Source organism: Garra rufa, chromosome 12 (assembly GCF_049309525.1).
Source record: "Garra rufa chromosome 12, GarRuf1.0, whole genome shotgun sequence".
Classification (NCBI taxonomy): Eukaryota; Metazoa; Chordata; class Actinopteri; order Cypriniformes; family Cyprinidae; genus Garra; species Garra rufa.
Window position 1 is genome coordinate 46884641 of NC_133372.1, and position 15322 is coordinate 46899962.

General features: G+C 36.1%; 1 protein-coding gene across 1 annotated transcript in view; it reads right to left on the reverse strand.

Moving 5' to 3' along the window:
* Positions 1 to 13230, reverse strand: part of ppp1r16b (protein phosphatase 1, regulatory subunit 16B) — a 66327-nt gene extending 53097 nt beyond the window's left edge. Inside the window, exon 1 of the mRNA XM_073851906.1 lies at positions 13128 to 13230. The gene's annotated coding sequence lies outside the window, so the exon portion shown is untranslated. The remainder of the gene's footprint in view (positions 1 to 13127) is intronic.
* Positions 13231 to 15322: the final 2092 nt, after the last annotated feature.

Genomic DNA, 15322 nt, shown 5'->3' on the forward strand with positions numbered 1-15322 from the left:
AATGAATATTTCGCAGGTCTATTTTTTATTTTTATTTTTTTGCTTTATACTAGAGAAGGGAAATTACAATACTCATTTCTACACTTGAAAGTGATATTTTGAATTTGTACTACAGCAACGTTACTCATCCAAACCATTCACTGTCAGCAATTCATCCTGCACTTTTTAGCTTTTTATTTTGATGGAAACGGCAGTAGAGCTTTTATTTTGAAGGAAAACTCCAGCTTCAGTGAAAACAGGCTAACAAATGCGTATTACTACAAATCTAGTGAAATGCTGTAATCATCTGCAGTGAAAAAAAAAGAAAAATTGGTGGCTGTTGTATTTCCAAATGCATGTTAAACTCACAGCGCATATAAACCAGTTCACTGCATTCAATCACTGTGAACTGAGCCGTTCTGATGCATGGAAAACACCAGATCACGAGCTGATCGCCTAAACGAAGAGCCGCTGTGAAACGTTAAGGCATATTGTGCTTTCAGTTTACGTTCGTTTGACAGATACTGTGCCCAAGCATAATGGCCCAAAACACAACTTTAAAGACCTTTTATGTTAGAATAAAAGTTTATGTGATCATGATAGCATAGAGACAGTTTTGCTATCGTGATATCACAATCCCTAATGCCTGAGAATCTGATATGGTTTAGTCTACTTATCTAATCACAAAGACTGCTTGTGATCATATAAATATGTCATCTGAAATGCTGGGATTGTTTCACAGTAAACACTGCTAAACATGAACTATTGTGAGTCTATAACGTGTTTGAAAATGCAAAAACATCTAAATATCTTTCCTAGTTTGTAATGAGAAGTGTTTATGAATCTGTTGTCTACAAAAGAGAAGTTTACCTGTGGTTTTCCGCTAAAATGAAGCTCTTTGGTTTTTAGTGAAATACACATACAGTTTCACAGCTGGTAGAAAATATATAGATGGTACATTTTCACTGGACAAGAGCAGGTGTGACCAAATACATTAAAACTCTCCCATCACAAATAAAAAAACACATGAAAGAAATAAAAAAAAAAAAAAAATAGATTTTGAGGTATAAAAGTCATTTTTGGATTTCCAGTATTTAGTTTTACTTGTTTATTGTCTAAACTACATTACTGAATCAAATTAGTGTGAATCAAAACAGAATTAGAGTTTTTTTTAGAGTTTTTTCTAAGCCTGAGGCTTTTGTTGTGAAAGGGCTTTTACATTTGACAAAAATATAATGTTTTATATTAAAAACAAACAAGCAAGCCCTGCCCAGATTTAAAAAGTAACGCCAAAGTAACGTAATTAGTTACTTTTTTAGGGAGTAACTCAATATTGTAATGTATGACTTTTAAAAGTAACTTTCCCCAACACTGATTATATCAAACAATTCTGACTTTATAACTTGCAATTCTGAGTTAATTATTTTTTTTAAAAAGGAGAGAAAAAGAGAATTATGAATTATGAGATAAGTCTCAATAACTGTTATTTTTATTCAGTGGCAGAAACAGACTCCCACAGATTCTTGCGGGACGCCAGCTGAACAAAACCAGTCAGTATTTAAACTTAGTTTTGACCTCTGACCTCCTCACACATGTGACCCTGAACCACACACACACACACAGAGACATGATATGAGTAGTGTGTGAGGGAAAATGTACGGTGAACGCCTTATAAAATAAACACAGACCCAGTGATCAGGGTCAGAAAACCACCATAAACCGGTTTACCTTGTGATGATAACCATCATATATCCGGTTTAATAACACAGCAGTTCAATAAACAAACATCATACACTGATTGGAGTTGAAATGCCTATATAAGCAGACAGAGAGTGTGTTAAATTATGAGATATGGAGGAGTCACTAATCAATGATAGATTTACAGTGCCTTGCGAAAGTATTGATTTTTTTCACATTTTGTTATGTTGCTGCGTTATGTTAAACTGCTTTAAATTACTTTTTCCCCACATCAATCTACACTCTCAACTCCATAATGGCAAAGCAAAAAATAGGTTTTTAATATTTGTGCAAATTTATTAGAAATAAAAAACTGAAAAGATCCTGTTGCATAAGTATTCATACCCTTTTCTGGGACACTGGAAATATTGCTTCTAGATGTTCCTACACTTGGAGTGGAGTTAAACTGTGGCAAATTCATTTGAATGAGTCTGATTTAGAAAGACACACACCTCTCAGAAAAGGTCTAACAGCTGAAAATGCAGATCAGAGCAAAAACCAAGATAACTGCCTGTAGAGCTCAGTGACAGACTTGCGTTAAGGCGATGATCTAGGGAAGAGTTCAGAAACAAATCTGCTGCATTGAAGGTTGACAGAAGCATTCTCCATAATGGAAGACGATTGGAACAACTAGGACTCTAGAAAATGTCCAAGCTGACAGAGATGGAGAGGTGAAAAGGTGAGGCAAAGAATGGCAGATAATTGACAAATGCAGATGTGCAAAGATGCTCACATCAGACCCAAAAACACTTGAGGCTGTAAAGCTGCTTCAACTATGGACTGAGTTAAGGGTGTGAATACTTATGCAATCTACTTATTTCAGGGTTTGATTTTTAATACATTTTTAATACAATTTGCAAATCTGGTTTTTGCTTTGTCATTATTATGGTGTGTGGAATGTAAACTGATGTGGGGAAAAACTAATTTAAAGCAGTTTAACATAATGCTGCAACAAAACACAATGTGAAAAAAATGAAGGCACTGTATCTGTATGTGTTTCTGCTGATTCTGTGTTATTCTTGAATCTGATGCATGAGTGTTTTGAAAGAATTAAAGATTTCTGCATGTAATGACAGTTTCAGCTTTAAGTCCTCGACAACTAGGACAAGAAATACAGCCTGAATACATCAACCTTCAAGGACATCAGAGAGAGAGTGTGTGTGTGTGTGTGTGTGTGTGTGTGTGTGTGTGTGTGTGTGTGTGATTGTCAGTGTTAGCTCAGGCTGTTTCTGGGTCAGTGTCTCCCCAGTTATCAGCCCAAATCAGGCCAGCTATAGAAAGACACACACACAGGAAGTGAGAGAAAGAGCGGCTCTGCAGCAGCAGAAGAGCGGCGGGTCAGCAATGTGACGCTTTATCTGGTCAGGTTAGAGGTGAGACACGATTACCTGTGACAGGTGAAACAGCCGTAACCAATCATTCTAATCATCTGGAACGATCCTGTAGAAACACACAGCTGCACCTTATGGATTAATGTCAGACTGTAGTAAGAGCCTTTATGAATAATACATACGGACAATTAGATCAATGCCGGCCGTTAAAATATCAGTCATCACATCAGTCTCAGGTACTTACTGAACCAAAAACAAAAGCATGACTGCAGAAATGTCACACAAACTAATGGTGCTGCACAGATTTTGTCCATCGTTTGCTAATCTGTTGAGTATGGAAGAAGTTTCTGCCACTAAATAAAAAATAAAAAAAGGTTATTGCAATTTATCTCACAATTCTGACTTTTTTTCTCACAATTGCTAGATATTAAAAAAAAATATTTTACATCATGCAATTGTGATTTTATTGCAAATGCATGTTATAAACTGACAATTCTGAGAAATAAAGTCACAATTGCATGATGTAAACTTGCAGTTGCGAGTTATAAATTCAGAAATGCATGATATAAACTCGAAATTGTGAGAAATAGTCAAAATTGTGAGATATAGATATAGAGATATATAAGTTTGCAATTCTGTGAACATCAGTCTTTTTTTTCTCAGAACTGAACTTTATAACTCACAATTGTTAATTTTTTTCTCACAATTCTGAAAAAAAGTCTGAATTGCAAGTTTATATCTTTCTCACAATTGTGAGTTTATAACTCGCAATTGTGCGTTTACAGTTCTGAAACAATTACCTTTTTTATTTTTTATTCAGTGGTGGAAACAGGCTTCCATTGTTCAGTGCTAGTAAAAAAAAATATATTCTGTAAAATATATAATATCTGTAAAATAATCTGTAAAACATTTTCATTAATTATTTATTTCCAGGTCACAGCTTTATGAGTTTAATTCATCAGACTTTTCATTACAGTAAATGGTTACAAGTTCAAAAATTCAATAGTTCAATAATTTAATGAAATAAAATCACTAATTAAATCCATTTATAAAATAAAATGATTTCTGACTTGATTCTGTGAATGTATCAGTCTTTTTTTCTTCTCAGAATTTGACTTTATAACTCGCAATTGTGAGTTTATATCACACGGTTCTGAGAAAAAAGTCAGAATTGTGAGATACAAAGTCGCAATTGCAAGAAAAATGTTAGAATTTGAGTTTATATCTTGCATTTCTGACTTTATAACTCACAATTGTGCATTTATATCTCACAGTTCTGAGAAAAAAAGTCAGAATTGTGAGATACAAAGTCGCAATTGCAAGAAAAATGTTAGAATTTGAGTTTATATCTTGCATTTCTGACTTTATAACTCACAATTGTGCATTTATATCTCACAGTTCTGAGAAAAAAAGTCAGAATTGTGAGATACAAAGTCGCAATTGCAAGAAAAATGTTAGAATTTTGAGTTTATATCTTGCATTTCTGACTTTATTTCTCGCAATTATGAGTTTATATCCTACAATTATGACTTTATAACTCAAAATTTGTGCGTTTATATCTCACAGTTCTGAGAAAAAAAAGTCAGAATTGTGAGAAAAAAAAAGTCGCAATTACCTTTTTATTGTTTATTCCGTGACGGAAACGGGCTTCCACAGTTGAGTGCTAGTTACATGAAATTATGAAAAATTTATATTCTGTAAAATATATATCTGTAAAATTTTCATGAACTATTTATTATTTCTAGGCTGCAACTTTGAGTTTTATTCATTAGACACTAAAAACATTATTTGTTTTACAAAAATGAATGGTTGCAAGTTTGACAATGTAGCATTTCAATAATTTAACGACATTAAATTATTAAATAAATCTATGTATAAAATGAAATATTTAAGTGTTTTTCAATTTTTCACCAGTTTGGGAAACTCTGCAATAAATGATTCAAACAGAACCTAGAAAAAAATCAAGTGGAAAACAGAATTTGGGAAAAATACACAGGACTCAAAAGGCCAGAGTTAAGCAAACGGTACAAAACCAAACCAAAAATGAAATCACAACCGCCGCTTCGGGTCACCCCAGCAGCGTTTTTTGCATTAAAGCAAATGAATCTGTCAGTCGTTCATAACAGAGTCGAGTCCATGGAAAAGCTCTGTGGAACGGGAAAGGCTTGTGTGTTTGTTTTGTCTATTTCAGGCCGTTGTGACCGCAGCTGTACATCACACACACTGAGCTCTGACATCACTGCAGCCGCTCATTTGGGAAAAAGATTGGGCTTTTATTTTCGAGAGACGTGACCACGCCAAACCCTCCACAGACCGACTATTGTTTGGGCTGAAACACGGACGTCTGCCACGTAAAACACAGCACTGAGTCTGACTGACTGTTTGAATAGAAACCAATTACAGGAAAGAAATAAAACATTTTATACAAACACAAGCTCACAACATTATCCTCAATCAGGAATTATAATTACGTGAAATGTTTTAATGACTGATGGCCACAGTCATAAAATCGTAATTTACAAAATTTGGCAAATTTGAATAAATAAATCAAAAGTAGCGCTGTGCACTTGTGCACAAATGTTTGCTTGTTATTGTTTATTGAAGCATTATTTTTAAAATTAATATGTCTTAAGTACACAGTACTTAAAACCAGTCTTATTTGTAGAAATAGGCAAAAATACATTGTATGGGTCAAAATTATGACAAAAATCATTAGGATATTAAGTATCATGTTCCATGAAGATATTGTGTACATTTTCTACTGTAAATAAATCAAAACTTACATTTGTGATTAGTAATATGCATTGCTAAGAACTTCATTTGGACAAATTTAAAAGTGAGTTCTTAATATTTAGATGTTTTTTTGCAACTTTAAGATTCCAGATTTTCAAATAGTTGTATCTTGGCCAAATATTTATAAAAAAAATGTCCTATTCTATCAGGTCATACATCAATGGAAAGCTTATTTATTCAGCTTTTGGTTGATGTATAAATGTCACTTAAAAAAAAATTAAACCTTATGACTGGTTTTGTTGTCCAGGGTCACATATAATAGTTTTTGTCTGTGTTTTAATTTAAACAGTAAACCTATTGTGCAACCATTTTGACAGCAAATGCAAATTTAACGATATTACATTTTAAAACTGTAATTACATTTTTGATTAAAAGATTTATGCATTTATTTGATTTATCCAAAGCAACTTAGTGCATTCAAAGTAAACTTCTTATCAGTTCATGCAATTTCCGGGAACTTAACCCTAGCAACAACCCTGAACTCCCTAGCAACACCTGAACAACAACATTAAACTCCCTAACAACACTCAAACAACAACCCGGCCTGAACTCCCTAGCAACACCCAAGCAACAACTCAACCCTGTTCTAAACTTCAGGGATTGTGTAAAAAATGTATTGTTTTTTATTAATAATATTAAAAAAACATATTAAATAATAAAAAAAGAATCCAGAGCACAGAATTAAAAAATAAATAACATTAAAGGCCAATATTATTGTTAACATTTAATAAATTATTTAGAGCTGCAAAACGACTAGTCGTGATTAATTGATTCAAATTAAAAGTTTATGTTCGCATACTATATGTGCGTATGTATATATAAATACAACCATATATGTATAAATATAAAAAATATATTTGTATGTATTTGTATGTAAACACTTGTATATAATTTATATTATATATAAATATTTTCCTTAATATATACATGTTTGTAATTATACATAATATACACAGTACACACATATAGTATGTAAACATAAACTTTTATTTTGAATCGATTAATTGCGACTAGTCGTTTTGCAGCTCTAAAATTTAGTCAATTTGTTTAGATGTCCTGTTAGAGTTATTTAAATTAAATAATACATTCAATCATAAAATGTAATCTAGAAGAAAAAAAATCAAAAGGAAAGCACAGAATTTATAGAAAAAGAAAGCGATTTTTCAGGCTCATCAACACATCTCCACAGGCGTCTCCGTCACGCTCCAGCGTTTCCTTATTGCTGGTCAATTCACATTTCCTGCCAACTCATGGGAGGCCATCAGCCGAAGCTTTACGACGACTATGTCAGCGTCAGACACGTGCAGCAGACCTCCAGCCCCACCTCGCCGTAACCCACCGTTATCTCCTCCACCGCTCTTCTAAATGTCAAATTAAATGGAAGACACGCTGGCGATTCTCTCTAGATTTAGAGCTAATTAAAGAACAGGAGCGAGAGCAGTCAGTCTCTCGTCTGCTCCTCCAGCGCAGGACGCTGGGAACTAATCGCTCTTTTTGGCTGCTTTTAAAGCTCATGCTTTCAGAGTAATGATTGTGCTTTCATTAATATTTCACACTGGATGGACGTCTTGATGCAGCAGGAGAACAAACAGGTTTCGAGACTACAGTGGGCAATAAGCAAAAGCTTCGAAAAGCCATAAATGAAATACGGATGCATGGGTAACGATACCAGTCTGCAGCAGCCGCAAGCATTATGCACATCATGCAGAACCACACACATCCACTGCTGCTGTGCAAACAGCTCTGCTGACTGTCAAACACACACACACACACACACACACACACACTGCTCCGGCAGAGCCGCCTGGTACAGGAAGGTACAAGTAGAGGCTGCAAGAACGAAGCTCTCAAAATATCTGACACCAAACCCCATTCAGCTTAACCCGAAGGGCAAACAAACAATCCAGAAGCAGAGAGGAGCTGCGCCGATGTTACTGTTCATGCCATGTGGCTGAAGAAGAGCAGATGTGAACCTCCAGACTGATAATGAAACTTCAGAAACCAAAGCCACACTTGAGACTTACACCGTCACCGTTACAGCCAAACAATCTCTCAGTCTCGTCATCAGGATCTTCACACTGGTAAACGTGTTTTAACTCTTTACAAAGCAACGTCTCACACTTCATTTGGAGGGTTGATGTAACTCCCTGAGATAGAATGTTACAGTAAATCAACAGACAATCACACGCTGCTTTAATGCTTTATTAATGCTGCAATTAAGCTGAAGTAGCAGCAGATGTGTGTGACATATGTGACCCTGGACTACAAAACTAGTCTTGAGTAGCACAAATCTAAATGACACTTTTTTAATTTGGGCCAGAAATCATTAGGATATTAACATCACGTTCCAGAAAGATATTTTGTAATTTTTCAACCCGTAAATATATCAGAACTTAAATTTTTGATTAGTAATATGCATTTCTAAGAACTTCATTTGGACAGCTTTAAAGGCTTTAAAGATTTTTTTTGCACCCTCAGATTCCAGATTTTCAAATAGTTGTATCTCAGACAAATATTGTCCTATTCCTAGTCCAAACCATACATCGATGGAAAGCTTTCAAAAATTCAAAAAAGAAAAAATGTTGGGGCGGGGCTTGTTTCTGTGCATTGGTTGTTCATTGGATGTTCAAATGTGGGCGTGGCTCTCAAAAAGTATATGCGGATGAGTGTGAGCTTGTTTAAGAGCATGAAACTATTAATAGATTTGTATGCTGACATTTCCACACAAATGAGTAAATAATAAAGTTAACCCAGAGGCACCCAAATGTGAGCTGACCCAGAAAAGCTCATGTTTTGCACAAATACACATGGAACATATTTGTGACCCTGGACCGCAAAACCATCATTATGGTCAATTTTTTTTAAATTTGAGATTTGTACATCACTCCAAAGTGGAATAAATAGCTTTCCATTGATGTATGGTTTGTTAGGATAGGACAATATTTGGCCGAGATACAACTATTTGAAAATCTGGAATCTGAGGGTGCAAAAAAAAAATCTAAATATTTAGAAAATCGCCTTTAAAAGTTGTGCAAATGAAGTCCTTAGTGATGCATATTACTAATCAAAAATTAAGTTTTGATATATTTACAGTATAAACTGGAAGTATAAAACATGATCTTTACTTAAAATCTATACAGATATGTATTTTCGGCTATTGCTACAAATATACCCGTGCTACATAAGACTGGTTTTGTGTTCCAGGATCACATATGAAGGGTTAATTCACATCACTTCTGTCTTTAAAACGAGAAGCACAACACAAAGGCCGACCGTTGCCTGATTGATGTGTACACATCCAGGACGAAGACAATCAAATCATCTAGATGTGTTAGTCTTTACCAAGATTTTAATGCACAAAAGCTTTAAAAAAGACATTACTGCTTCAGTCAGATTACATTTAAACCATTAAGTGCATGTAAACTCACTTCCATTTCCCCACCAACACAAGACACTTTCCCACCAATTTACCACATTTGTGGAGGATTTACAGCATAAAGCAACCTGTTGAACTTGAGTTTATGAAACACCAGCATGAAGAAAATGATAAACCTTAAACCTGATCAGATCTGACTCACGTGTCCTTATCAGAATTACATAACGAACTAATTCGTCCTCTATCTCTCTACTGCAATATGAGTGTGGTAGTAAAATGTTTATATTGAGTACAACTGTAGCATCAACACGTGTATTACATGTTTATGACTAGATTGTAAATTTTGCATCTGCATTAAAATTTAAGACTGATGTTGATTATTTCATGTAACTGCATCAAACAGCAGCAGCAAACCAAAACTCTGAAGCACTTGTGTATTTTGGCTCATGTTCACCCAACAACAATGCAAGGAAAAGTCTTCTACAAAGTCACTTCGGCACCAGTGAGGTCACTTCCTGTGCAGGATGTAAGGCTGTATCTGATTGGCTGAGGGTTTCATTAATAGCTCTCACATGGGGGAGAAATGTATGTAAACACACAAACGGTCTGATGGGCAAACGTCACAGCAGACTGCACAACATCAACCATCTCCTACGTCACGATTAACAGGGTTCTGACATCCTTTTGACACGTCAAACTGAAAAGCCCTTGTGCTAATGCAACATTTGCCTGGAAAAGAAAAAAAAATCTGTCATGGCTCAGCAAAAAAGCAGATTTGTGGGTTGCTTGCTCTTCAGAGTGAAGTTGAGGTAGTTTGTTCCAAATGCAACCAGCAATTATCACAAAAATAACAAAATAAGCTTGAAATTTGTGTTGCATTTGCAAAAAAGGTTTCTGCAGCACTGCATCTGTAAAGCTGCAGCAGACAAACTCATGCACTGACACACACACACACACACACACACACAGTGTGTTTTAATCTCATCCACCCACGGTAAGCTGTAAAGCGCGCTGTAAACAGGTCTGTACCCAGATTAAACTCACGCCGTAAACCGGGGTCACTGTTCAACTCGACATCTGAATTATACAGCCACAGGTGTTTGTGAAAATCCAGAGACGCCGCACCACTCAGAAAACAGCTTTTGATGTCAATCAGCGTGTGCTGAGCTTATTAATTCATAACGACCACGTCTGCTTTACCCAGCCTGTTAATATTACATGAGTAACAATCTCACTCCTGCTGCTGGAATTATTCAACAGCACAAACTCCCATCAAAACACACACACGCGCTCCCAAATCAACAACTTCAGAGGATCATCGTGGGATATAACGGTCTCCACACTTTCACATGGCAACTGTTTACAGCTCATAACAGAGCGAGAAACCAACTGAAGGCCTGTTCACACCACAATAAACATTTCATTTGAATCAACGCCTGTTAATGCATCTGTTCAGATCAACACGAACATATGCATGCTAATTACAAAGAGGCGAGCCAATCGCTTTGCATCACACTGCAAAGAAAACTAGCCAAGCAATAGGAATTGCAACTTTGGTTAAATAAAACCACAACTTGGTGGCACTCATGAAAGGAGTATTTAACTAAGCGACAGTAAATAACAGTGAAAGACTGGTGTTTGATAAACATGTAAATACTTAAATACTGAATCACAGCGTCATCAAACTACGCCTTTGTTCCTTGTTTGTTTTGAACATGTGCCCTCTAGTGGCGAAAACGAACATATTGTGCCTTTAAATCACAATAAAATGGAACTAGCAACTAATCTTTTGTATTGAGATGTACATCTGAGTGCAACCGGTTATCAGAAAAAAATAGGGCGGGACATGTTTCTGTCCATCAGTTGTTGACTGGATGTTGAGATGTGGGCGTGGCTCTCAAACAAGGAGGCGGATCTTAATGTGAGCTTGCAGCTGATTGTCAGAAAGGGGTGGTAAACGTCACCAGAGAGAATCTGTCATTTCACAAAAACAAAATCATGACATAAAGCATTGCTGAAATGCATGATCAACAGAGGGAATTTACATTTCACGCTGACTGTAAAATGGGCCGCCGTCTGCAGCAGAGGAGATAAAATGCGTCCGTCTGATGGCTGTCAGTGTGTATGCAGGCATGCAGGACAGCGCCGCAGGTAGACACGCATGACGGAACATTGTCAAACGGATCAGACAGGCGGAACAGAACTCTTCCTCCAGCAGCTGAAGGGAGTGGATCGTCTTCAATCGCACACACACACACACACACACACACACACACACACACGTACCTGAACACTTCATAAAGCATTTAAAGGTCGCAAAAAGTCTCACTAATGCACCTGATCAAAGCAGAAGCTCAAATGCCACTGAAGCCTTGCTGTTCAAAGGACATCGCTGTATAATCCTGAGCAGACATCTCAATTTAAAATGAGGAACAGTCTTGACTTGAGCAAGGTTGTCTGTCTGACAGGCGTGTTTACAGCAGTCCATATTAAAGAACTCAAATCATGCAAAACAACCTGTTTAGGACCTAAAGCTGTTATCTGTATGAGTTCATTCACAGGAGAGGGAACTGCAGCTCACGCAAACCACAAACACACTTTGTTCTGAGGCTGACTTGTTTGGACGCCAAAGAGAAATGTGACCCTGGACTACAAAACCAATCATAAGGGTCCATTGTATTATTAAATTACTAAATAAGCTTTAAATTGATGTAAGGTTTGTAAGGATAGGACACTATTTGGTTGAGATACAACTATTTGAAAAATTGGAATCTGAGGGTGCAACAAAAAAAAATCTAAATATTAAATATTAAGAAAATCACCATGTCCAAATGATGTTCTTAGCCATGCAAATTAGTAATCAAAAATTACGTTTTCATATATTTATGGTAGAAAATGTACAAAATATTTTCATGGAACATGATCTTTATTTAGTATCCTATTGATTTTTGGCATAAAAGAAAAATTGATCATTTTGACCCATGCAATGTATTTATTGCTACTCAAGACTAGTTCTGTAGTCCAGTGTGATAAATAGGCTATTAAATCATAAGTGATTTCAGCTGAGCTGAAGAACATCAAGAGTCTCCTGCACCGTTAATAAAGTATAATGAAAATACCACAGTTTTGGGCCATTTACCCTGGTTAAACCAAGGTATTCTGAAGTACAATGCAAATATCATCATACGAAAATACCACGGTATTACCACCTGACACCATCATACCATGGAACCACCACAGAGACTCTACTTTTAACTTTGTTTACATTCCACAGATGTTTAATATGGAAACTAAACACAGGATGTGGTGAAAAAATCGACTTCTGATAGTTGTCAAACCGTTTCAAAAACGAACTTTGCTGATGTACAAAGGCAACATCAAACAGCAGAACCAAACCGCGTTAGTATTACGAACAACAAGAGAATTACTTGTAACAAAATGATGCTACAGTTCGATGTTACAATTACAATTCAAAACAGCGGCGCGCGTTGCGTCCCAACACATCAAAGACAAATAACGGTCCCGCATTCCGCAGTCACCCGCATCGATTTATTGATTTATCCCAGATCGATACTCATTCAGACTCAGACAGACAACATCACCCCGACCGCGAGCGACTACTCAAACTAAACACACTCGCACAGAAGCACAGCCGAAGCCGCAGCGCGTGGAAATGCCGCAGTAGAAAGTAGGCGAGCAAACCGAGCCGTTCAACGGACACAAGCGTTCACAAAGTTGCTGAGGAGCGAGAGGAGGCGGCTGGAACGACCTCCCTTCCTCCCCTCCCGTGTCTGACTCCGACAGCCGCCGATGAGGCGACAACCAGCCCGCGCTGTTTTCTCTCCAACACTTTGTGCGGCTGAAACGAGTTCCAGCGGCGGAATCGGCGGCGACGTGTACGTGCTACTTACCGCGCGCGGAACGCTGTTATATTCCAAACGTGAATCGCGGGAAAGTGCGCTGATGTGTGGCGCGTGAACCGAAGGACGCTGGAGAGCTCGAGCTCCGCTCTGAAGTCACTCCTCTCGGGCGGGGCCAGACAGCGGTAACGCGCTCACATCCTACAGGAAATTACTCTCATCTTCTTCACATGTCTGTCTGCATGTCTGAAATGCAGTTCACTTATCATATTATTTTGCAATGGCGATATATTTGATAAACATCCTGGCAAAAGAAGCATGGTAAAACCTTGTTTTTGGACATGTACCATGTTGTACCATAAATATATCATAACTCACATTTTTGATTAGTGATATTCTAGATTTTCAAATTGTTGTATCTCAGCCAGATATTGTCCCGTTGACCCTTATGGTTTTGTGGTTCAGGGTCACATATATCTGAGTGTAACATTAACAAAAAAGAAAAAAAAAGGGTCAGTTTTTTTCAGTCATTAGGGTAATTTTTTTTTAAATTGAGATTTATACAAAATCTCAAAATCTCAAAGCTGAATAAATAAGCTTTCCATTAATGTGTGGTTTGTTAGGATAGGACAATATTTGGCTGATTTAAAAATCTGATATTTGAGGGTGCAAACTAAATTTAAATATTGCGAAAATCGCCTTAAAGTTGTCCAACTGAAGTTTTGATAAATTTACAGTATAAAAATTACAAAATATCTTCATGGAACATGCTCTTTACTTAAAATCTATACAGTGTATTTTTGGCTATTGCTACAAATATACCCGTGCTATTTAAGACTGGTTTTGTGCTCCAGAGCTTAAGTCGTCTTAAATATTTTGAGACTATTTAAATATTGTACATTTTCTACCATAAATATATCATAACTTACATTTTTGATTAGTAATATGCATAGCTAAGAACTTCATTTGGACAACTTTAAGGGTGTTTTTCTCAATATTTAGATTTTTTTGCTCCCTCAGATTCCAGATTTTCAAACAGTCGTATCTCAGCCAGATATTGTCCTGTTGACCCTCATGACTGGTTTTGTGGTTCAGGGTCACATATATCTGAGTGTAACATTAACAAAAAAGAAAAAAATGTTGGGCGGGGCTTTGTTCTGTGAATCAGTTGTTTGATTGGATGTTCAAATGTGGGCGTGGCTCTCAAAAAGTATATGCAGATGAGCGTGAGTTTGTTCAAGAGCATGAAATGATTGGAGAAACTAGAATAGATTTGTATGCTGACGTTTCCACCGACACAAAATGAAACTAACTATAAATGAGCAAATAAGAAAGTTAACCCAGAGGCACTCAAATGTGCGCTGACTACTTCTGAAAAGCTCATGGAACATATTCGTGACCCTGGACCGCAAAACCAGTCATTAGCTTAAGTAGTCTTAAATATTTTGAGACTATTTAAATATTTTGTAATATATTTGATATATTTGATTTGGCGATATATTTGATAAACATCACTACACTGATAACAAGTAAATAACCACACTGGCAAAAGTACCATGGTAAAACCTTGTTTTTGGACATGTACCATGTTGTTTGTTAGTGTGTTTGTTTGTTTTTTAAACTCTAATAATAACTCTAGCGTCCTCTATTCTATTCTATTCTAAAAACAAAAACAAAAAACTTGCCCTTTTAGACTCTCTATTAATTTACTTACTGCTTGTTTTCTTAAAAAAAAAACCTAACTAACACTAGCTATTCTGTTCTTGTTGATCTATTTTTTTTTGCCTCTAACACTAGCTTGCTTTTTCTTCTTTTTCTTCTATTTTCTTTTCATTTAGTATATAATTTAAAAAAACTTGATACGTGTACCGCATGTTATTGCTCATTTGTTGATTTTGATTGCTTCCATTGTCCTCTTTTGTAAGTTGCTTTGGATAAAAGTGTCTGCTAAATGACTAAATGTAATGTAAATTGTACAAAAATCTTTAGGAAAACACTGAAAAGAATCGGCAGTTCAAATGAGGTTAAAAGACGAGAGAAAAATAAACTAAACTAAACTAAATTATTACTATTTTAAATAAATAGAATAAAAGTAGTAAGCAATTTTTAACTTGAACTGATTTTATTTCAGTTTTCACTAAACATGAGACACATTATCAGCTGTCATTGCAATCTGCTGTTTTTGATGCTCATTCAGAGTAATGAAATTAAGAACAAAAGTACATGTACAGATTTAAAATAGAGAT